This window comes from Pongo abelii, chromosome 7 (genome assembly GCF_028885655.2).
Source record: "Pongo abelii isolate AG06213 chromosome 7, NHGRI_mPonAbe1-v2.0_pri, whole genome shotgun sequence".
NCBI lineage: Eukaryota > Metazoa > Chordata > Mammalia > Primates > Hominidae > Pongo > Pongo abelii.
Window position 1 is genome coordinate 7,529,660 of NC_071992.2, and position 18,704 is coordinate 7,548,363.

The 18,704-nt window shown below is 45.6% G+C and overlaps 1 long non-coding RNA gene across 2 annotated transcripts; it reads right to left on the reverse strand.

The window, feature by feature from the left end:
* Positions 1-1,938: 1,938 nt before the first annotated feature.
* Positions 1,939-17,687, reverse strand: LOC134761824 (uncharacterized). Of its 2 annotated transcripts, XR_010140967.1 has the most exons (4): positions 17,239-17,687; positions 15,995-16,112; positions 9,626-9,718; positions 1,939-5,413 (listed from the first exon to the last, which is right to left on the reverse strand). It is a non-coding gene; the product is annotated as an uncharacterized LOC134761824 (long non-coding RNA). The 2 variants fall into 2 exon arrangements; XR_010140966.1 differs by lacking the exon at positions 15,995-16,112 and having other exon boundaries at positions 17,239-17,685.
* Between the last annotated feature and the right edge of the window lie 1,017 nt (positions 17,688-18,704).

Sequence of the window (18,704 nt, forward strand, 5' to 3'; positions counted from 1 at the left end):
AAAGCTAGAAATAGGATGTAGTTCTCTTAATTGAGAAAGGAGCTAAAGAGTAGAAAATAAATATGTTTGTCATGAGTCAGGGGTTTGTAAAAAATTGTGCCTACTGGCCATGTGTTATTTAGGCTACTTAAAAAAAAAAAACAAAAAGGACCCGGTTTATCTTCAGAAGGGGGAGGCCAACCCCTCCTGTGCTGACGGTCACTGTAATCCACTAGAACTAATAATTATCAATCCCCTAGATCTCCACTGGAAAAAGGGAAAACATGTAACCCTGGGGATCAATAGGACAGGGTTAAACCCTCAAGTTGCCATTTTAATTAGAGGGGAGGTCCACAAGTGCTCTCCTAAACCAGTATTTCAAACCTTTTATGAGGAGCTGAATCTGCTAGCAGCAGAACTTCTGAAAAAGAGAAAAAAATTGTTTCTCCAATTAGCAGAAAATGTAGCTCATTCCCTTAATGTTACTTCTGTTATGGATGCGGAGGAACCACTATCGGAGACAGATGGCCTTGGGAAGCCCAAGAGTTGGTGCCTACTGATCCAGCTCCTGATATAATTCCAGTTCAGAAGGCCCAAGCTAGCAACTTCTAGGTCCCAGAAACCTCAATTATTAGACAATACTGTATAGCTAGAGAAGGGAAACACTTTATCATCAATGTAGGAAAGCTTAATTGTATAGGACAGAAGTTGTGTAACAGCACAACAAAGACAATTACTTAGTGGGGCCTAAACCACACTGAAAAGAATCCACTTAGTAAATTTTCTAAATTAAAAACTGCTTAGGCTCATCCAGAATCTCATCAGGACTGGACGGTTCCCGCTGGACTATGCTAGATATGTAGGCACAGAACCTACATTCTGTTACCTAATAAATGGGCAGGCAGTTGTGTTATTGGCGCTATTAAGACGTCCTTTTTCTTATTACCCATAAAAACGGGTGAGCTCCTAGGTTTCCCTGTCCATGCCTCCCGAGAAAAGAAAGGTATAGTTATAGGAAACAGGAAAGATAATGAGTGGCCTCCTGAAAGGATCATACAGTATTATGTGCCTGCCACATAGGCACAAGACGGCTCATGGGGATACCGAACCCCCATCTACATGCTCAATCGGATCATACGGTGGCAGGCCATCTTAGAAATAATTACTAATGAAACTGGCAGAGCTTTGACTGTTTTAGCTTGACAAGAAACCCAAATGAGGAATGCTATCTATCAGAATAGACTGGCCTTAGACTACTTGCTAGTAGCTGAAGGAGGAGTTTGTGGAAAATTTAACTTAACCAATTGCTGCCTACAAATAAATGATCAAGGACAGGTGGTTAAAAACACAGTCAGGGACATGACAAAAGTGGCAAGTGTGCTTTTACAGGTTTGGCACGAGTTTAATCCTGAGTCTTTATTTGAAAACTGGTTTCCAGCTATAGAAGGATTTAAAACCCTCATTGTAGGTGCATTGCTAGTAATAGGAACTTGCTTGCTACTCCCCTGTGTATTACCCTTGCTTTTTCAAATGACAAAAGGTTTTTTTGCTACTTTCGTTCATCAGAAAACTTCAGCACATGTGTATTATATAAATCACTATCGCTCCATCTCACAAAGAGACTCAAAAAGTAAAGATGAGAGTGAGAACTCCCACTAAAAAGTGAAAATTCTCAAAGCGGGTAATATGGTATGAGACCACCACTTCTGTTGTCCTTCCCAGTTTCTCCCCAACCTCCCCTTTTCCCTAGTTTATAAGACAGGAAAAAAGGGAGAAAGCAAAAAGTTGGAAAAAACAGAAGTTAAATAAATAGCTAGACGACCTTGGCGCCACAACCTGGCCCTGGTGGTTAAAATAACAATAATATTAACCCCTGACAAAAACTACTGGTGTTATCTATAAATTCCAGACATTGTATGAGAAAGCACTTTAAAAACTTTTTGTTCCGTTAGCTGATGTATGTAGCCCCCAGTCACGTTCCTCACGCTTACTTGATCTTTATGACTTTTCACATAGACCCCTTAGAGTTGTAAGCCCTTAAAAGGGCTAGGAATTTCTTTTTCAGGGAGCTCGGCTCGACACGAGTCTGCTGACCCTCCTGGCTGAATAAAAAAACCTCTTCCTTCTTTAATCCCGTGTCTGAGTTTTGTCTGCAACTCGTCCTGCTACACTAGCTCTCCATGACTCATCCCAATCCTTTCCATTACACACAACCGAAGTGCAGCACTGTGCAGTTGAAATTCTTACACAAGGACCAGGATCACGTTCTGTAGCCTTTTTGTCCAAACAACTTGACCTTACTGTTTTAGGTTGGCCTTTATGTCTCCATGGAGCAGCTGCTGCCACTCTAATACTTTTAAAGGCCCTTAAAATCACAAACTATGTTCAACTCATTCTCTACAGCTCTCATAATTCCAAAATCTATTTTCTTCCTCACACCTACCACATATACTTTCTACTCCCTGGCTCCTTCAGCTGTACTCACCCTTTGTTGAGTCTCCCACAATTCCCATTGTTCCTGGCCCGGACTTCAATCCGGCCTCCCACATTATTCCTGATACCACACCTGACCCTCATGACTGCATCTCTCTGATCCACCTGACGTTCACCCCATTTCCCCACATTTCCTTCTTCCCTGTTTCTCACCCTGATCACACTTAGTTTATTGATGGCAGTTCCACCAGGCCTAATCGCCACGCACCAGCAAAAGCAGGTTATGCTATAGTACAAGCCACCAACCCGCCTCTTAGAACCTCCCATTTCCTTTCCATCATGGAAATCTATCCTCAAGGAAATAACTTCTCAGTGTTCCATCTGCTATTCTACTACTCCTCAGGGATTCTTCAGGCCCCCTCCCTTCCCTGCACATCAAGCTCAGGGATTTGCCCCCAGCCAGGACTGGCAAATTTGCTATTCTGCTACTTCTCAGGGATTATTCAGGACCCCTCCCTTCCCTACACATCAAGCTCAGGGATTTGCCCCCACCCAGGACTGGCAAATTAGCTTTACTCAACGTGCCCTGAGTCAGGAAAGTAAAATACCTCTTTGTCTAGGTAGACACTTTCACTGGATAGGTAGAGGCCTTTCCCACAGGGTCTAAGAAGGACACCACAGTCATTTCTTCCCTTCTATCAGACATAATTCCTCAGTTTGGCCTTCCCACCTCTATAAAGTCCGATAGCAGACCGGCCTTTATTAATCAAGTCAGTCAAGCATTTTTTCAGGCTTTTAGTATTCAGTGAAACTTTTATATCCCTTACAGTCCTCAGTCTTCAGGAAAGGTAGAACAGACTAATGGTCTTTTAAAAATACACCTCACCAAGCTCAGCCACCAACTTAAAAAGGACTGGACAATACTTTTACAACTTTCCCTTTTCAGAATTCAGGCCTGTCCTCAGAATGTTACAAGGTACAGCCCATTTCAGCTCCTGTATAGATGCTTCTTTTTTATTAGGCCCCAGTCTCATTCCAGACACAAGACCAACTTGGACTGTGCCCCAAAAATCTCATCCCTACTATGTTCTGTCTAGTCATACTCCTATTCACCGTTCTCAACTACTCATATATGCCCTGCTCTTGTTTACACTGGCAGTTTACACTGTTTCTCCAAGCCATCACAGCTGATATCTCCTGGTGCTATCCCCAAACCACCACTCTTAACTCTTAAATAAATAATCTTTGCTGGCAAGGCTATGCTGAACCTCCTTAGGCACTCTCTAATTAGATGTTCTAGGTCCTCCCAATTCTTAGTCCTTTAATACCTGTTTTTCTCCTTCTCTTATTTCGTTTAGTTTTTCAATTCATACAAAACTGTATCCAAGCCATCACCAATAATTCTAAATGACAAATATTTCTTCTAACAACCCCACAATATCACCCTTTACCACAAAATCTTCCTTCAGCTTAATCTCTCCTACTCTAGGTTCCCATGCCACCCCTAATCCCGCTCGAAGCAGCCCTGAGAAATATCACCCATTATCTCTCCATATCACCCCCAAAAAATTTTCACCATCCCAACACTTCACCACTATTTCATTTTATTTTTCTTGTTAATGTAAGAAGACAGGAACATCAGGCCTCTGAGCCCAAGCTAAGCCATCATATCCCCTATGACCTGCACGTATACATCCAGATGGCCGGTTCCTGCCTTAACTGATGACACTCCACCACAAAATAGATGAAAATGGCCTGTTTCTGCCTTAACAGATGACATTATCTTGTGAAATTCCTTCTCCTTGCTCATCCTGGCTCAAAAGCTCCCCTACTGAGCTCCTTGTGACCCCCACTCCTGCCTGCCAGAGGACACACTTCTTCCTTTACCTACCCAAATCCTATAAAATGGCCCCACCCCATCTCACTTTGCTGACTCTCTTTTTGGACTCAGCCCACCTGCACCCAGGTGAAATAAACAGCTTTATTGTTCACACAAAGCCTGTTTTGTGGTCTCTTCACACAGACGCGCATGAAAAAGAGTGTCCCTTTTTTTTTTTTTTTTTGAGACGGAGTTTCACACTTGTTACCCAGGCTGGAGTGCAATGGCATGATCTCAGCTCACTGCCACCTCCTCCTGGGTTCAAGCAACTCTCTTGCCTCAGCCTGCCCAGTAGCTGGGATTGCAGACATGTGCCACCATGCCCGGCTAATTTTGTGTTTTTAGTAGAGATGGGGTTTCTCCATGTTGGTCAGGCTGGTCTCGAACTCCTGACCTCAGGTGATCCACTCACCTCGGCCTCCCAAAGTGCTGGGATTACAGGCATGAGCCACTGTACCCGGACAAAAGTGTCCTCTTATAAGGACACTTGTCTTTAGATGTACAGCCTACCTAAAATACTCCAGGATAATCTCAAGATCCTTAACTTAATTACATGTGCAAAGACCCTTTTTCCAAATAATGCCACCTCCACAGATTCTAGGCACAAGGATCTGGATATATCTTGTGCAAAGCTACCATTCAGCTCACTACACTAGAAAGAGGAAAAACAACGAAGCAACAAAAGGCGCAGAAGAAAGAACAGATGCAGCTTGTGTGGCAGTGGCCATCAAGGCAGGCTGGGCTAAAATTGTGTTAACTGTAACCCCAGATAGAACTCAAGTGTGGCCATCTACTCCCAGTTACTCACAGAGAACGTTTTTGTTTCTGACAGCAGAGTAAGAGAAGAGGTGGGAAGAGAGATAGCCCATTCTCTGTTGGCCTAATTCCTAAGGAATCGTGCCTCTGCCTTCGGGTCATTCTCAAGTCTTGTTCAAGGGTAAAATGATTTATTGATGGCCGTAATTAAAAAGCAATGCCAACAGAAGCAGCGTCAGCATTTTTCATTTGTACTTACACATGAGCAACAGCAGTTTAGGGAAACGGGTGCCTTCAGGTTCTGTTTTCTCCATCTAGAAAAGGGCTGCCTTCGTGGAATGCTGGTCCTGGGAAGAAGCCTCATTTCTATAGCAGGAATTGATACAGTTTTAAATTCCGATTGGTACACGGAGCTACCCGTCCTCATTTCAAGCACTTCTGGTTTGTTCTGGGTTCAGTGGGTGAGCAATGAGTAGAACTCTGGGGAGGAGGATTTGGAGCGAGCGTGGTTTTGATCCCCAGAGGGAGCTGTTTTTCCATCCATGTCTTCACTGTGATTCAGAATGGGCTTCTCCGCTCAAGATGGGACTGCTGGGCTGATTTAAGGCAGGTGATTGACTTGATTTGGTGGCTACTTTTATACTAGCTGGTTAACGAGCTATTTTCTTCATTAGTTTCAGGCATGCGAGCTTAATGAAGCATTGGACCTCCCAAATTACAAGGAAAATAAAGATATAGCTTACATGGTAGGTTCAAAGGAGTTACTGAACAAACACAGTAGGGCCACAAATTATTGTTAAAGACATGAATGCATGAAAGTGTATCTATGTCCAAATGGACTCTCTGCAACCATACTGTTCCACCTGAAAATTAGTAGATAGAAATTCAGCAAATGCTTGGACAGGGGATACTCTCAGAAGTATTCTGACTAAATAGCATGGTTTCTTTTCATATCACTAAAGTAATTTCTTCCCAAATTGACTCTGGACTAAATCTTATGATACCTACTTGATCCGATTGTACTTAGCCACCTGCAAATAAGGTAGGGACAGTGGTAAGAGGAGCTGGTGAACGAAATTAAACATTTGTTGAATGCCTACTGAAGATAAAGCCCTGTGCTTTGTGCCAGGGAGACTCCAGAATAAATGAGGCACAGACCTACTCTCAGGAAGCTTTTGCAAACTAATGGAGAAAACACATCTGCAGGCAACGACGTATGGTATAAGAGGAAATGAGGCCAGGTACGGTGACTCACACCTGTAATCCCAGCACTTTGGGAGGCCGAAGTAGGTTGATCACTTGAGGTCAGGAGTTCAAGACCAGCCTGGCCAACATGGTGAAACCCTGTCTCTACTAAAAATACAAACAAACAAAAAAAAATTAGCCAGGATTGATGGTGTGCACCTGTAATCCCAGCTACTTTGGAGGCTGAGGCACAAGAATCACTTAAACCCAGGAGTTGGAGACTGTAGTGAGCCGAGATGCCACCCCACTGCACTCCAGCCTAGAAGACACAGCGAGACTCTGTCAATAAAAAAAGGGAAATAAGATTGGTATTGAATGGGAAATCTAAGCAGGATGGAATGGCAGGAGAGCGCCCACTTGCCCAGCTCCAATAACAGTTTTGACAGCCATGACAATACTGCAGGGACACCCATTCCTCATGGTATCTGAAGTTCCATGAAGGCTTGAGTCTGGAGGCTGGTTCAGTCTTGACTTTAAGATCAGGGGATACAAGGAATGATTTTCATCTATCCCAAGCCAATATTCCAGCCAAAAATCTAGGTCTGAGACGATGAGAAAAACAAGCCATCAACCATGTCAGCCATTTCATCATCATCATCATCATCATCATCGTCATCAAAAACAAAAGACAGACTTGTTACCATCTTGTGTGCCTGGCTCTCATCTTAGTTCAAAATATAGAAGTAAATTCTATGGCTAGCGAACAATGACCAAAATAGCTCTCATCACTCTTGTCTGTCACCACGTAAGACGTGCCTTTTGCCTTCCACCGTGATTTCAAGACTTCTTCAGCCACATGGAACTGTGAGCCCATTAAACCTCTTTTTCTTTATAAATTACCCAGTCTTGAGTAATAAAATAGTGGTTTGTCCACAACATCAATGAACGATGCTGTCACTTGTTCCAAACACGTATCATTTAAGAGGTTTGAATAAAGAACAACCTAAAATAAATAAGCACTAAGTAAACTCAGGGCTACATAATCCCTGTGGTGAGGTAACTGACAGTGAGTATAACTGGGACAGTTTACTGTTAAATCACCTCTATTTACATGTCCCCAAGCAGTGAGATACTTCGTTTTAATCTTAAAAATCATGGTGCACATTTACTCCTGCCTTCCAACTGGGCTCTAACGTCACCTCCTCAGAGAAGCCCACTTTTCTGTTCTTCCACTCTGCTTTTTTCCAGCATTTAGTAGAGCATCAGTCACCATCCGTATCTGGGAACAATGATTGTAAGAAACAGAAACCCATTTGCATGAGCTGGAGGGAAAGGAGCACACCTTATCTCTAACAGGCAAACTCATGGGCACGAGAAACAAACGAGAGGCCGTGAGAGAATGGAAACTGCAGAAACCAAAATTCCTCTTTCCCGCTCTCAGAAGCCCATGGTCTCTTTTTTTTTTTTTTTTTTTTTTGAGATGCAGTCTCGCTCTGTCACCCAGGCTGGAGTGCAATGGTGAGATCTCAGCTCACTGCAAGCTCCACCTCCCGGGGTTCACGCCATTCTCCCACCTCAGCCTCCCAATTAGCTGGGGCTACAGGCACCCACCACCACACCCAGCTAATTTTTGTATTTTTACTAAAGATGGGGTTTCACCGTGTGAGCCAGGATGGTCTCGATCTCCTGACCTCGTGATCCGACCATCCTGGCCTCCCAAAGTGCTGGGATTACATGCGAGAACCACCGCGTCCGGCAGCCCATGGTCTTTCTTATCAGCCCTGTGGACTTTCTTATCTCTGCTTCTCTCACTCACAACCAATTTTCCCTTTTTGCTGGTGGCCCGTCATGGCAGCCAGCAGAGCCCACCACCAGCTGATGAGTCAGTTACTGGATATCTTGGAGAGGGAGGGAGGGAGGGAGGGAGAGAGAGAGAGAATGACAATTGGGCTTCTGGCCAACCAATTGAGTATAGGGAGAGGAAGTACCATGGTACAAATATGGCACCAAGACCTGCTTTCCAGCATGGCCAGTGAGTAGGGAAATTGAGGGAAGGTACCTGCAAACACAGCAGACATCTCAGAACATGTTCTCTGTTCTTAGTTCTCTCTCCTGCCTTCTCCTAGATTGTAAATATCACAAGACAATCTAGGATAGTACCTGGCTCAAAATATTTGAGAAGGAGAAAAAGGAAGGCTTTGGATCCAACTGTGGACTTCATGGTTTCCTAAATTCACTCTGCAAGTTTTTGGGTTTCTTGTTTTTTGAGACAGAGTCTCGCTCTGCTGCCCAGGCTGGAGTGCAATGGCATAATCTTGGCTCACTGCAACCTCCACCTCCCAGGTTCAAGCAAATCCCCTGCCTCAGCCTCCTGAGTAGCTGAGATTACAGGCACGCACAGCTACACCAGTTAATTTTTGTATTTTTAGTAGAGACGGGGTGTCACCATGTTGGTCAGGCTGGTCTCGAACTCTTGACCTTGTGATCCACCTACCTCGGCTTCCCAAAGTGCTGGGATTAAAGGTGTGAGCCACCACACCTGGCCGACTCTGCAAGTATTTAAGTGAATGAATGTCAGTCCCTGAGAATCAGAAGAAAGACATTAAATCTCCGTTAGGTTTAATCATGGTCAGCAGCTGTGGGGTGTCCTGGGTTTCGCATCAGTGGGATGAGGAACAAGCAGGTTCTCCAAACCACCACGCAGGGAGGGGCGGTGTTAACTAGGCCAAAGATGATGGGTGGGGTACGTGCCTGGGTTTCAAACAGCTTATGCTAGTCCTAAAAACCGACGCTGAGGCAGAAACTGTATTAAGCAAATTGATGACACAATGGAGGGGGTCAAAAAGTTTAATATTGCTAAGAAGAATACAAATATTGATCATGCAATATGTTATGGTTATCACACCATCTCCTGCTACACGCCAGGTTCCCTTTACCATGAGATAGAAGAGATTTGTGGATCTGACTTAACCCTCCAAATTGTAAGGTTCCTGAGAGTGGGCTCATGACATTCATGTTTTATAAATGTGGCATAAAAGCTCACACTGGCTGCCATGTGGCCCAGTGTCAGTTTGATGCTGCATTCAAAGAACCATCATTCCAGCATCCAAGCATACTTAAAGACAACTGAAATGTTTACTGCCGTCCCTCAAGACAAACACCAAAGAAAAATTATTTTCAAAATGCATGGCAACACTTCTTAAAATCTTATTTTCCCATCTCTTTCTCTCTCTCTACCACATTCCCAGGATTTTCCCAGGAGCAAAACTAACATAAAGACCCAGGAGCAAAATGATTAATGACTTCACTATATCTGATTCTGATTTAGTTGGTTTAGCGTGGTGTCCGGGCATACGTATTTTTTAAAATCTTGCTGGGCACAGTGGCACATACCTGTAGTCTCAGCTACTCAGGAGGCTGAGGCAGAAGAATCACTTGAGCCTAGGAGTTTGGGTCCAACCTGGACAACATAGCAAGACCCTGTCTCTGAAGAAAAAAAAAGCAAAAACAAATCTCTTTCAGCTGCAGTCAGAGTTGATAACTAGTTGATCAAATAATTGTGGTAGCCATCCTTCACAATGGACCTTAATATTCCCACCTCATGGTATTATTCACTGTGGAATCTGTCTTAGCTAGTCCTCAATCGGGTCTGGTATCCAGGCCCCACCTTGAGAGGCTTGTCCCACCTCCTACCCCACATATGGTTTTACACTTACTTTCAAGACTGACCTAAAAATGTAAAATGTACTTGTTTTCACCTTGTTTCCAACGAAACAACTATTCTAAACATTCATTTAGGATGGTTATGGAAATTTGAACACTGGCTACATATTAGAAGATATTTGCTTCAAAATAACCCAGCTTGGTAATGAGATGATGGTGGCTGAGGCTGGTGATAGGCACAGAAGCCTTCATTATCAAATAGAAACAAGTGGAAAAAACAGAATTTTTCCATAATAAAAATGTAAGGTAAACACGAAAATGTGTTGAGTGCATAAAAAGAATCTATGGCCTCACAGGCATTAGCTTATAATTTGAACATCAAAAATAAAAGTGATGGCCAGGTGCAGTGGCTGATGCCTGTAATCCCAGCACTTTGGGAGACCGAGGTGGGTGGATCACTTGAGCCAAGGAATTTGAGACCAGCCTGAGCAACATAGTGAGACCCCCATCTCTAAAATAAATAAATATAAATAAAAGTGACTAGAATTGATTATAGAGCATCAACTCGATTTGAGTCTATAAAGATTGCTGGTGGAGGGGAACAATGGGGAGAAGGAGAAAGAGAATATCTTAGTGACCTAGATTATTTTCCTTAGTTTTGAGAGAATCTTCAGGTCTCCTGGGTCTTCTAGCCCAGTACTTATTTTTATTTTTTATTTATTTATTTATTTATTTATTATTTTTTTAGGTGGAGTCTCACTCTGCCACCAGACTGGAGTGCAGTGGTGCAATCTTGGGATACTGCAACTTCCACCTCCCAGGTTCAATCTATTCTCCTGTCTCAGTCCCCCAAGTAGCTGGGACTACAGGTACCTGCCACTTCACCCAGATAATTTTTATTTTTTTTTTTTGAGACAGAGTCTGGCTCTGTTGCCCAGGCTGGAGTGCAGTGGTGCAATCTCGGCTCACTGCAAACTCCACCTCCCAGGTTCATGCCATTCTCCTCCCTCAGCCTCCCGAGTAGTTGGGACTACAGGCACCTGCCACCACGTCCGGCTAATTTTTTTGTATTTTTAGTAGAGACAGCGTTTCACTGTGTTAGCCAGGATGGTCTCGATCTCCTGACCCCGTAATCTGCCCGCCTCAGCCTCCCAAAGTACTGAGATTACAGGCACGAGCCACTGTGCCCGGCCGCACCCAGCTAATTCTTGTATTTTTTGTAGAGATGGTGTTTCACCATGTTGATCCAGGCTGGTCTCGAACTCCTGACCTCAGGTGATCCGACTGCCTTGGCATCCCAAAATACAAGGATTACAGGCATTAGCCACCACACCCTGCCTATTTTCCTTAGTTTTCAGAGAACCTTTGTGTCCCCTGGGTGTTCTAGCCCAGTATATCTCAAACTTTGCTGCACCGAGGACATTGTTGAAATGCAGGTTCTCATCTGGGAGGCTCAGTGGGCCAGCAAATCTGCATTGGTTTAGGAAGCTCACGCTGAGTATCAAGCTTCAGTGAGGACCAGGCATACCCCTGCCTGCCAACCCCCTCTCAGCTGGACTTAACTCTGGCTCTTTCCTGCCAGGGTTCTTCCCCTCAAAATAGCAGCTATTTTCAAAAAGTCTCTTGGAAAAAAAGCCCTGTTTTAAAATTGGGGTGCTCAGGATTGGCCATCTGCTCACCATGGGGTTTTAAGACCTTTGCCCAGACCCCTGCAACCAACTTAGAACTGACATCTTTACTTTTGAAGGCCCCACTCCACACCATATTAAATTCATTAAAATCAACCCCCATTACAGGCATATCTCAGGCATCATGCCCTCAGAACGGAGTTGCAGCTGATCACTTGACAATGTTGTAAAGCATTAAACATGCATTCATTTCAGCCTTGCAGTTTTCACATTTAGAAGCCAATTGTCTTAGGTCTAAAGCATTCATGTAGAAGCATTTTTATGGGCCCCAGACACTACGCTTCCCAGCCTTAACGGCCTCTGCAATGCTGGTTCCTACTGCCCCACCCCTGGGTTCTGGCCGGCTAGCCCATGCCACCTCATTGCTCCCCCGTTCAAGTGTGCATTAGATGTGTGGTTTCCAAACTCATCTACACTTTAGGGTCACCTGGGATTTTTTAAAAATCTTCCAAAACCCAGGCCACACCCAAGAACAATTAAACCTCAACTTCTGGAATGGGACATAGCATCCGTTTTTTGTTTTGTTTTGTTTTTGAGACAGGGCCTCGCTCTGTTACCCAGGCTGGAGTGCAGGGGCACAATCATAGATTATTACAGCCTCCAACTCTCGGGCTCAAGAAACCCTCCAACTTCAACCTCCACGGTAGCTGGGATCACAGGCGGGCACCACCACGCCTGGCTAATTTTTAAATTTTTTATAGAGACAGTATCTCCCTATGTTCTCCAGACTGGTCTCAAACTCCTGGGCTCAAGCGATACTCCCGCCTCAGCCTCCCAAACTGCTGGGATTGAAGGCATGAGCCACCATGCCTGGACATCAGCATCTGTATTTCTTGAAGCACAGACGAGTTTGGGAACTACCGCCCTAGACTGAGCTCGGTTTCCTAGCCCTGTCTGACTGCAGGATTCTGCTGGGCTGCTTCTGAAAACAGAGCTCCCAGGCTCCTTCCCAGGTAATTCTGATTCATTAGGTCTGGGGTGGGCCCCGGAATGTGCATTTTTTATGAAATCCCTCTGGGTGAATCAGGCTAAAGCCAGTTTTGGATCTGAGACCTTGGAGATCATTCCTCAGCTTCCCTCCTAACCCAGTTCCCAGCTTGGCCCACCTCACCCAGGCTGTGTCACATCTGACTTCACAGATTACACGTGAGAGGGAAGCCCCAGCCGTCACAATGTGAGAACATTTTACAATCACGAGGAAATGCCAAATACATTTTGAAACTCATTCAGGATTAGCGTTCACTTCAAACTTGACAGACTCTGAGAATGGGCTGGCCACGTGCTGTGCACAACCCTTAGTGCTCTTCTGTGACTAATATTTGGATAATTGATTGTTGGAAGCTCAGGAAGCCTCTCTCTCTCAGAGGGGTCGAAGTTAACTTCTTTATTTCTGAGGTAGGGAAGAAAATGAGGATGTTCTGCCTTTTGCTAGACTGAATACTGTCCTCCAAAAATTCACATTCACCAGGAATCCCAGAATGCGACCTTATTAGAAAATAGGGGCAGGGCATGGTGGCTCATGCTTGTAATCTTAGCACTTTGGGAGGCTGAGGCAGGAGGATCACTTGAGGTCAGGAGTTCGAGACCAGCCTGGCTAGCATGGCAAAACCCTGTCTCTACTAAAAACACAAAAATTAGCTAGGCAAGGTGGCGTGCACCTGTAATCCCAGCTACTTCGGAGGCTGAAGCTGAAGAATTACTTGAACCCAGGAGGCAGAGTTCCAGTGAGCTAAGATTGTGTCACTGAACTCCAGCCTGGGCAACAGAGCAAGATTCCATCTCAAAAAAAAAGAAAAGAAAATAGGGTCACTGCAGATCTAATTACAAAGAGTTCATATTGGAATAGCGTGGACCTTAAATCGAGTAATAATGGCATCCCCATGGGAAGAGAAGAAGAGACAGAGACACACAGGGGAGAAGGCCACATGAGAAGGAAGGAAGAGAATGGAATGATGTGGCCACAAGCCAAGGATTGCCAGCAACCACCAGAAGCCAGAAGAGGCAAGGAAGAATTCATTCCTAGAGACTTCAGAGGGAGCACGGCCCTGCCCGTTTCAGACATCAAGCTTCTGGAACTGGAGAGAATGACTTTCTGTTGTCCTGAGCCACCCATTTGGGGAACTTTGTTAGAACAGTCACAGCCAGGTCATGTGCTCCTGAATGCATCTAAGGCATTAATAAGCACTGTCTTGGCCAGTCAGGGTGGCTCATCCCTGTAATCCAAGCATTTTGGGAGGCTGAGGTGGGTAGATCACCTGAGATCAGGTGTTCAAAACCAGCCTGACCAACATGGAGAAACCCCATCTCTACTAAAAATACAAAAATTAGCTGGGCGTGGTGTTGTGCACCTGTAATCCCAGCTACTTGGGAGGTGGAGGCAAGAGAATCACTTGAACCCTGGAGGCAGAGGTTGCAATGAGCCGAGATTTTGCCATTGCACACCAGCTTGGGCAACAAGAGTGAAACTCCATCTCAAAAAATATAATAAGTACTGTCTTGACAGTGGTCATCAAAAATATTTGATTAAGGGTTAGCAAGAAAGCCTGACCCTTTCACAGACGGATGGAAGGGCCAAAAGAAAATAGATCGTTTGCACTGGGGCAAGAAGGATAAGAATTCTATGGAAAAAACAGAGGGATTTGTTTAGTGAGCGCTGCGGAGAGGCATTTGTTTTCTTGCTTAAAAAAGAAACACAGGTTGGGTGCGGTGGCCCAAGACTTAATCCCAGCACTCTGGGAGGCCAAGGTGGGTGGATCACCTAAGGTCAGGAGTTCAAGACCAGCCTGACCAACACTGTGAAACCCCATCTCTACTAAAAAGACAAAAATAAAAGAAAGAAAGAAATTAGCCAGGCATGGCGGCGAGCGCCTGTAATCCCAGCTACTCGGGTGGCTGAGGCAGAGAATCAGTTGAACCTGGGAGGCAGACGTTGCTGTAAGCCAAGATGGCATCGTTGCACTCCAGCCTAGGCAACAAGAGTGAAACTCTGTCTCAAACAAAAAAAAGAAAGAGAGAAAAAAAACGTACTTTTAAGTCCAATCAGTGGAGATTAAAAATACATTCCCATTGCACAGTGCATTTGGAATCTTTTCTAAACTTTTGTTGCACATGATCTAATTTGATCTTCATAGCAACTCCCTGAGGTGGATAGGGCAGGCCTTTCTGAACACCTATTTTCTAGTTTGCATTAAAAGAACGGAATTGACTGGGACCAGTGGCTCATGCCTATAATCCCAACACTTTGTGATACAGAAGGGAAGTGCTCAGAAGGGAAGAATGTGGTCCCTTTAAATGATATGGAAGTGAGGAAGGGAAGTACTGGGTAGAGGAGAGTGTGGTCCCTGGCTAAGGCTTCACCCCAGGGCCTGTGCCTATGGACCTAGGTGAGGACAGGCATTTTTTTTTTTTTCTGCCCATGTGTTGCATTTCCCAAGACCACCGTGGCTGCCACACCCCCATTCTGTGCCTATAAAAACCCTGAGACCCTAGCAGGCAGACACACAGGCAGCTGGACTTAGAGAGGAGCACATCAGTGGAGGAACACAAGGGTGCTGGACATCAAGAGGAATGCACCAATGGGCACCGGCACACCACAGGCCACTGACTGGCAGAACAACACAGAGTTTGGCTGGGACAGTTGGAGAAGAGTCAGGCCACTCGCCTGACTCCAGGGGTAAACCATCTCCCTTCTGGCTCCCCCATCTGCTGAAAGATACTTCCACTCAATAAAACCTTGCACTCTCACGCCTGTAATCCCAGCACTTTGGGAGGCCGAGGCGGGCAGATCACGAGGTCAGGAGATCCAGACCATCCTGGCTAACACAGTGAAACCCCATCACTACTAAAAATACAAAAAAATTAGCCGGGCATGGTGGTAGGCGCCTGTAGTCCTGGCTACTCGGGAGGCTGAGGCAGGAGAATGGTGTGAACCTGGGAGGCGGAGTTTGCAGTGAGCTGAGATCACACCACTTCCGGTACACCAAGGCAAGAACTCCGGGACAAAGAGAGCCCTCTGTCCTTGCAATAAGGCAGGGGTCTAATTGAGCCGACTAACACAAGCTACCTACAGATGGCTAAACTAAAAGAGCACCCTGTAACACAGGCCCACTGGGGCTTCAACTATAAACATTCACCCCTGGACACTGCCATGGGACTCCCTGCCTGTCTGTATGATCTCCTAGACGTTTGAGCGGTGGGGCACTGAAGAAGCGAATCACACCCACATTGCATGCCCTTCAAGGGGGACAACAGAACTTTTCCCATTTTATCTGAGAGGCCAAGGCAGGAGGATCGCTTGAGCCAATGAGTTTGAGACCAGCCTGCACAACATAGCAAGAGCCCATCTCTACAAAAAAAATAAGTAAACAAAAGAAAAAAACATTAAAAATTAGCCAGCTGTGGTGGCACACACCTGTAGTCTCAGCTACTCAGGAGGCTGATGTGGAAGAATTGCTTGAGCCCAGGAGTTTGAGGCTGCAGTGAGCCAAGATTGAACCACTGCACTCCAGCCTGGGCGACAGAGTGATACCCTGTTTTGACAACAACAAAAAGAATGGAACAAAATAACTTCTCAAATAGCTAGCAGAGGCAGATCTGGTTCTCAAATGCAGGTTTTCCAGGTTTCAATTCTTGTTTCTAGCAGTATTATGGAGAAACATGATCACTAATACATGAAGGAGAGGAGTTTTCAAGTTCTGATGAAAAGATGGTGAAGAGAGGAGTTAGTTGACTAGGAGTGACTAGGAATGGGAAGAAAATGCATGACACTACTTAGAGGAAAGAAGAAAAATAAGCATAGAGGTGACTGAGCAGACAGAAAGGACTTGGAAGAAGCGTGTTTCGCCCTGTCTCTGTATTTTTTCCCCTGCATTAGTAACTTCCCTGATGACTTCGATGAATCCTCTCTTCCAGGGCACCCAGCGTTCCCTTTCTGTCCACTTCTCCTTTCCCAGGGCCCATACAGTCTGGGAAAGCATGCTCTGCCAGCTTCTCATATCTTTCCTTCCTTAATCAGCCCCTAGCATCTCTAGATAACCCATAAACGCCTGGAGTTCCACATGTCCCAGTCTTTGCACTGCAGTGAATTCAAAGAAAGGTAGACTCTAGCTGAGTGCAGGGGCTCACACCTGTAATCCCAGCACTTTGGGAGACAGAGGCGGGCGGATCAGCTGAGGTCAGGAATTTGAGACCAGCCTGGCCAACATGTTAAAACCCTGTCTCTACTAAAAATACAAAAATGGCGCAGCATGGTGGCTCACGCCTGTAATCCCAGTTACTCGGGAGGCTGAGGCAGGAGAATCGCTTGATCCCGGGAGGTGGAGGTTGCAGTGAACCGAGATCTCACCATTGCACGCCAGCCTGGGCAACAAGAGAGCGAAACTCCGTCTCAAAAAAAAAAAAAAAAAAAAAAAGATTTCTTCTGTGTGCATGGCTCAGCTCTGTGGTCCGCTAGCGTCCATCCTCAATCTGCTTCCAATCTATGGAATCAGGAAAGACTGAACCAACCTAGATTTATTAATATTTTAGTATAACACAATACATTGTTACTTACGATGGCATTGACCGTATATGCCCTTTTGCTCCTTGGAGGAAAGGCAATTAATAGCTATTATGTGAGTTAATAAAATAAGCCCAGAATTTATGAGTGTAACTAACCTGTTCCCATTGGTTTTCCTTGTCTCCCGCAGGCAGATTGCTGATCAAAACAGCAAAAGCAAAGCAGTGCCCCTGGCCCAGTTCTGAAGCCAACCTTCCTTAACCACTCAGACCCATCCCTGGTTAGGACTTGCTGTGGATTCTCAGGTGACTCCATCTCAGGATAGAGGGACTGAGAGGGGGTATGCAACATCTCAAACCCAGAAACCGTTGATTCTGTCTAAAAACACAGCAATAACCACATCCCACCCTGTTGATTTAAATGAAAGTGTTTGGGAGAATAAAAGATGAACTTTTTTTTCTTTGTCAGATCTTGCGCTCATTTGGTTCCGGTGGGGAACAACAGCTATGAGAGAACAAGTGTATTCAATTAGAATTAATTCCCCTCTCTTATTCTCATAGCTGAGCAGGGCTCAAGTGCCTCTCATCTGAAAGAGGTAAAAAGATTTAATCTGTCTCCTCATCTACCTTCTGCAAGTACACTTAAAAAATTAGCTCTTGGGACTCTTCCAAACGGAGTTTTATGAGGCATTTGCTAAGGTAAACGTTTTAGACTTTGAACACAGTTCAGATTTCAGGGGAAGTACTGAAATCTGAACTGTGTTGCTAACTGCCCTGCCTTTCAACTCAAGACAAAATAACTTTGAACTAAAATCATTATATTTTTATTGTTTTCCACTCTGTCCCCAAGTCTATATCACCACCACCCCTAATCCCACCCCGCAGGAGCTAACTCCTCCTTCCTGTCCCTGCAAGATCAAAACTCCTCCTGGAAGCCCCGCTAGCTCTGTCTGCTCGCCTTCGTGGCAGATATCGCTATTGTACTTTTATACTCATTTGTGTGATAAGTACTTCAATGTCCACTTCTTCCACGAGCCCCTGAGACCCTGGAGGGACAGGACCACACGTAGTTTTTCTCACTGTTACATCTGCCTTGCCAGGCACATGGTAGGCGCTTAATAAGTATTTGGTGAACAAATGGCTTGTTTGGTGACAGTCCAAAGGCTGGGGGACAGAGGGAAAGCTCCCTCCTGTCGGGCCCCAGACAGGTGGCGCTGATGGAGAGGCGGCTAGGATAAGGCCTCCAGGACCGAAGCGCCCACCCGTAAGGCCCCTGCCAAAAAGACCTTCCTGAAGGCGGAAGAACTGCGAGAGTGCCTACTTTGGCCCAAGGCCTGACCCGAGGATCCCAGGGACCCTTGCCGTAACCGGCCCCGCCTCCCGGGCCCCAAACCCGGACTCGGCCCCGCCCAAAGCTCCGGCTCCTAGGGCCCGCCCCTGGCCCCTCCTCGGCCGACCGTGGCCTCGCTCCTGGGCCTGCCTCAAACCCTCCGCAGGTAACGCCTCCCGAACGTGAGCCACACTCCGATCCCCTCCTCAAACACCTCCCCGTTTCCCACACCCTGGACCCCTCGCTCCGTCCCGGCCCCGCCCCAAGCCCAGCTCCGTCTCGGCCCCTGAGCCCA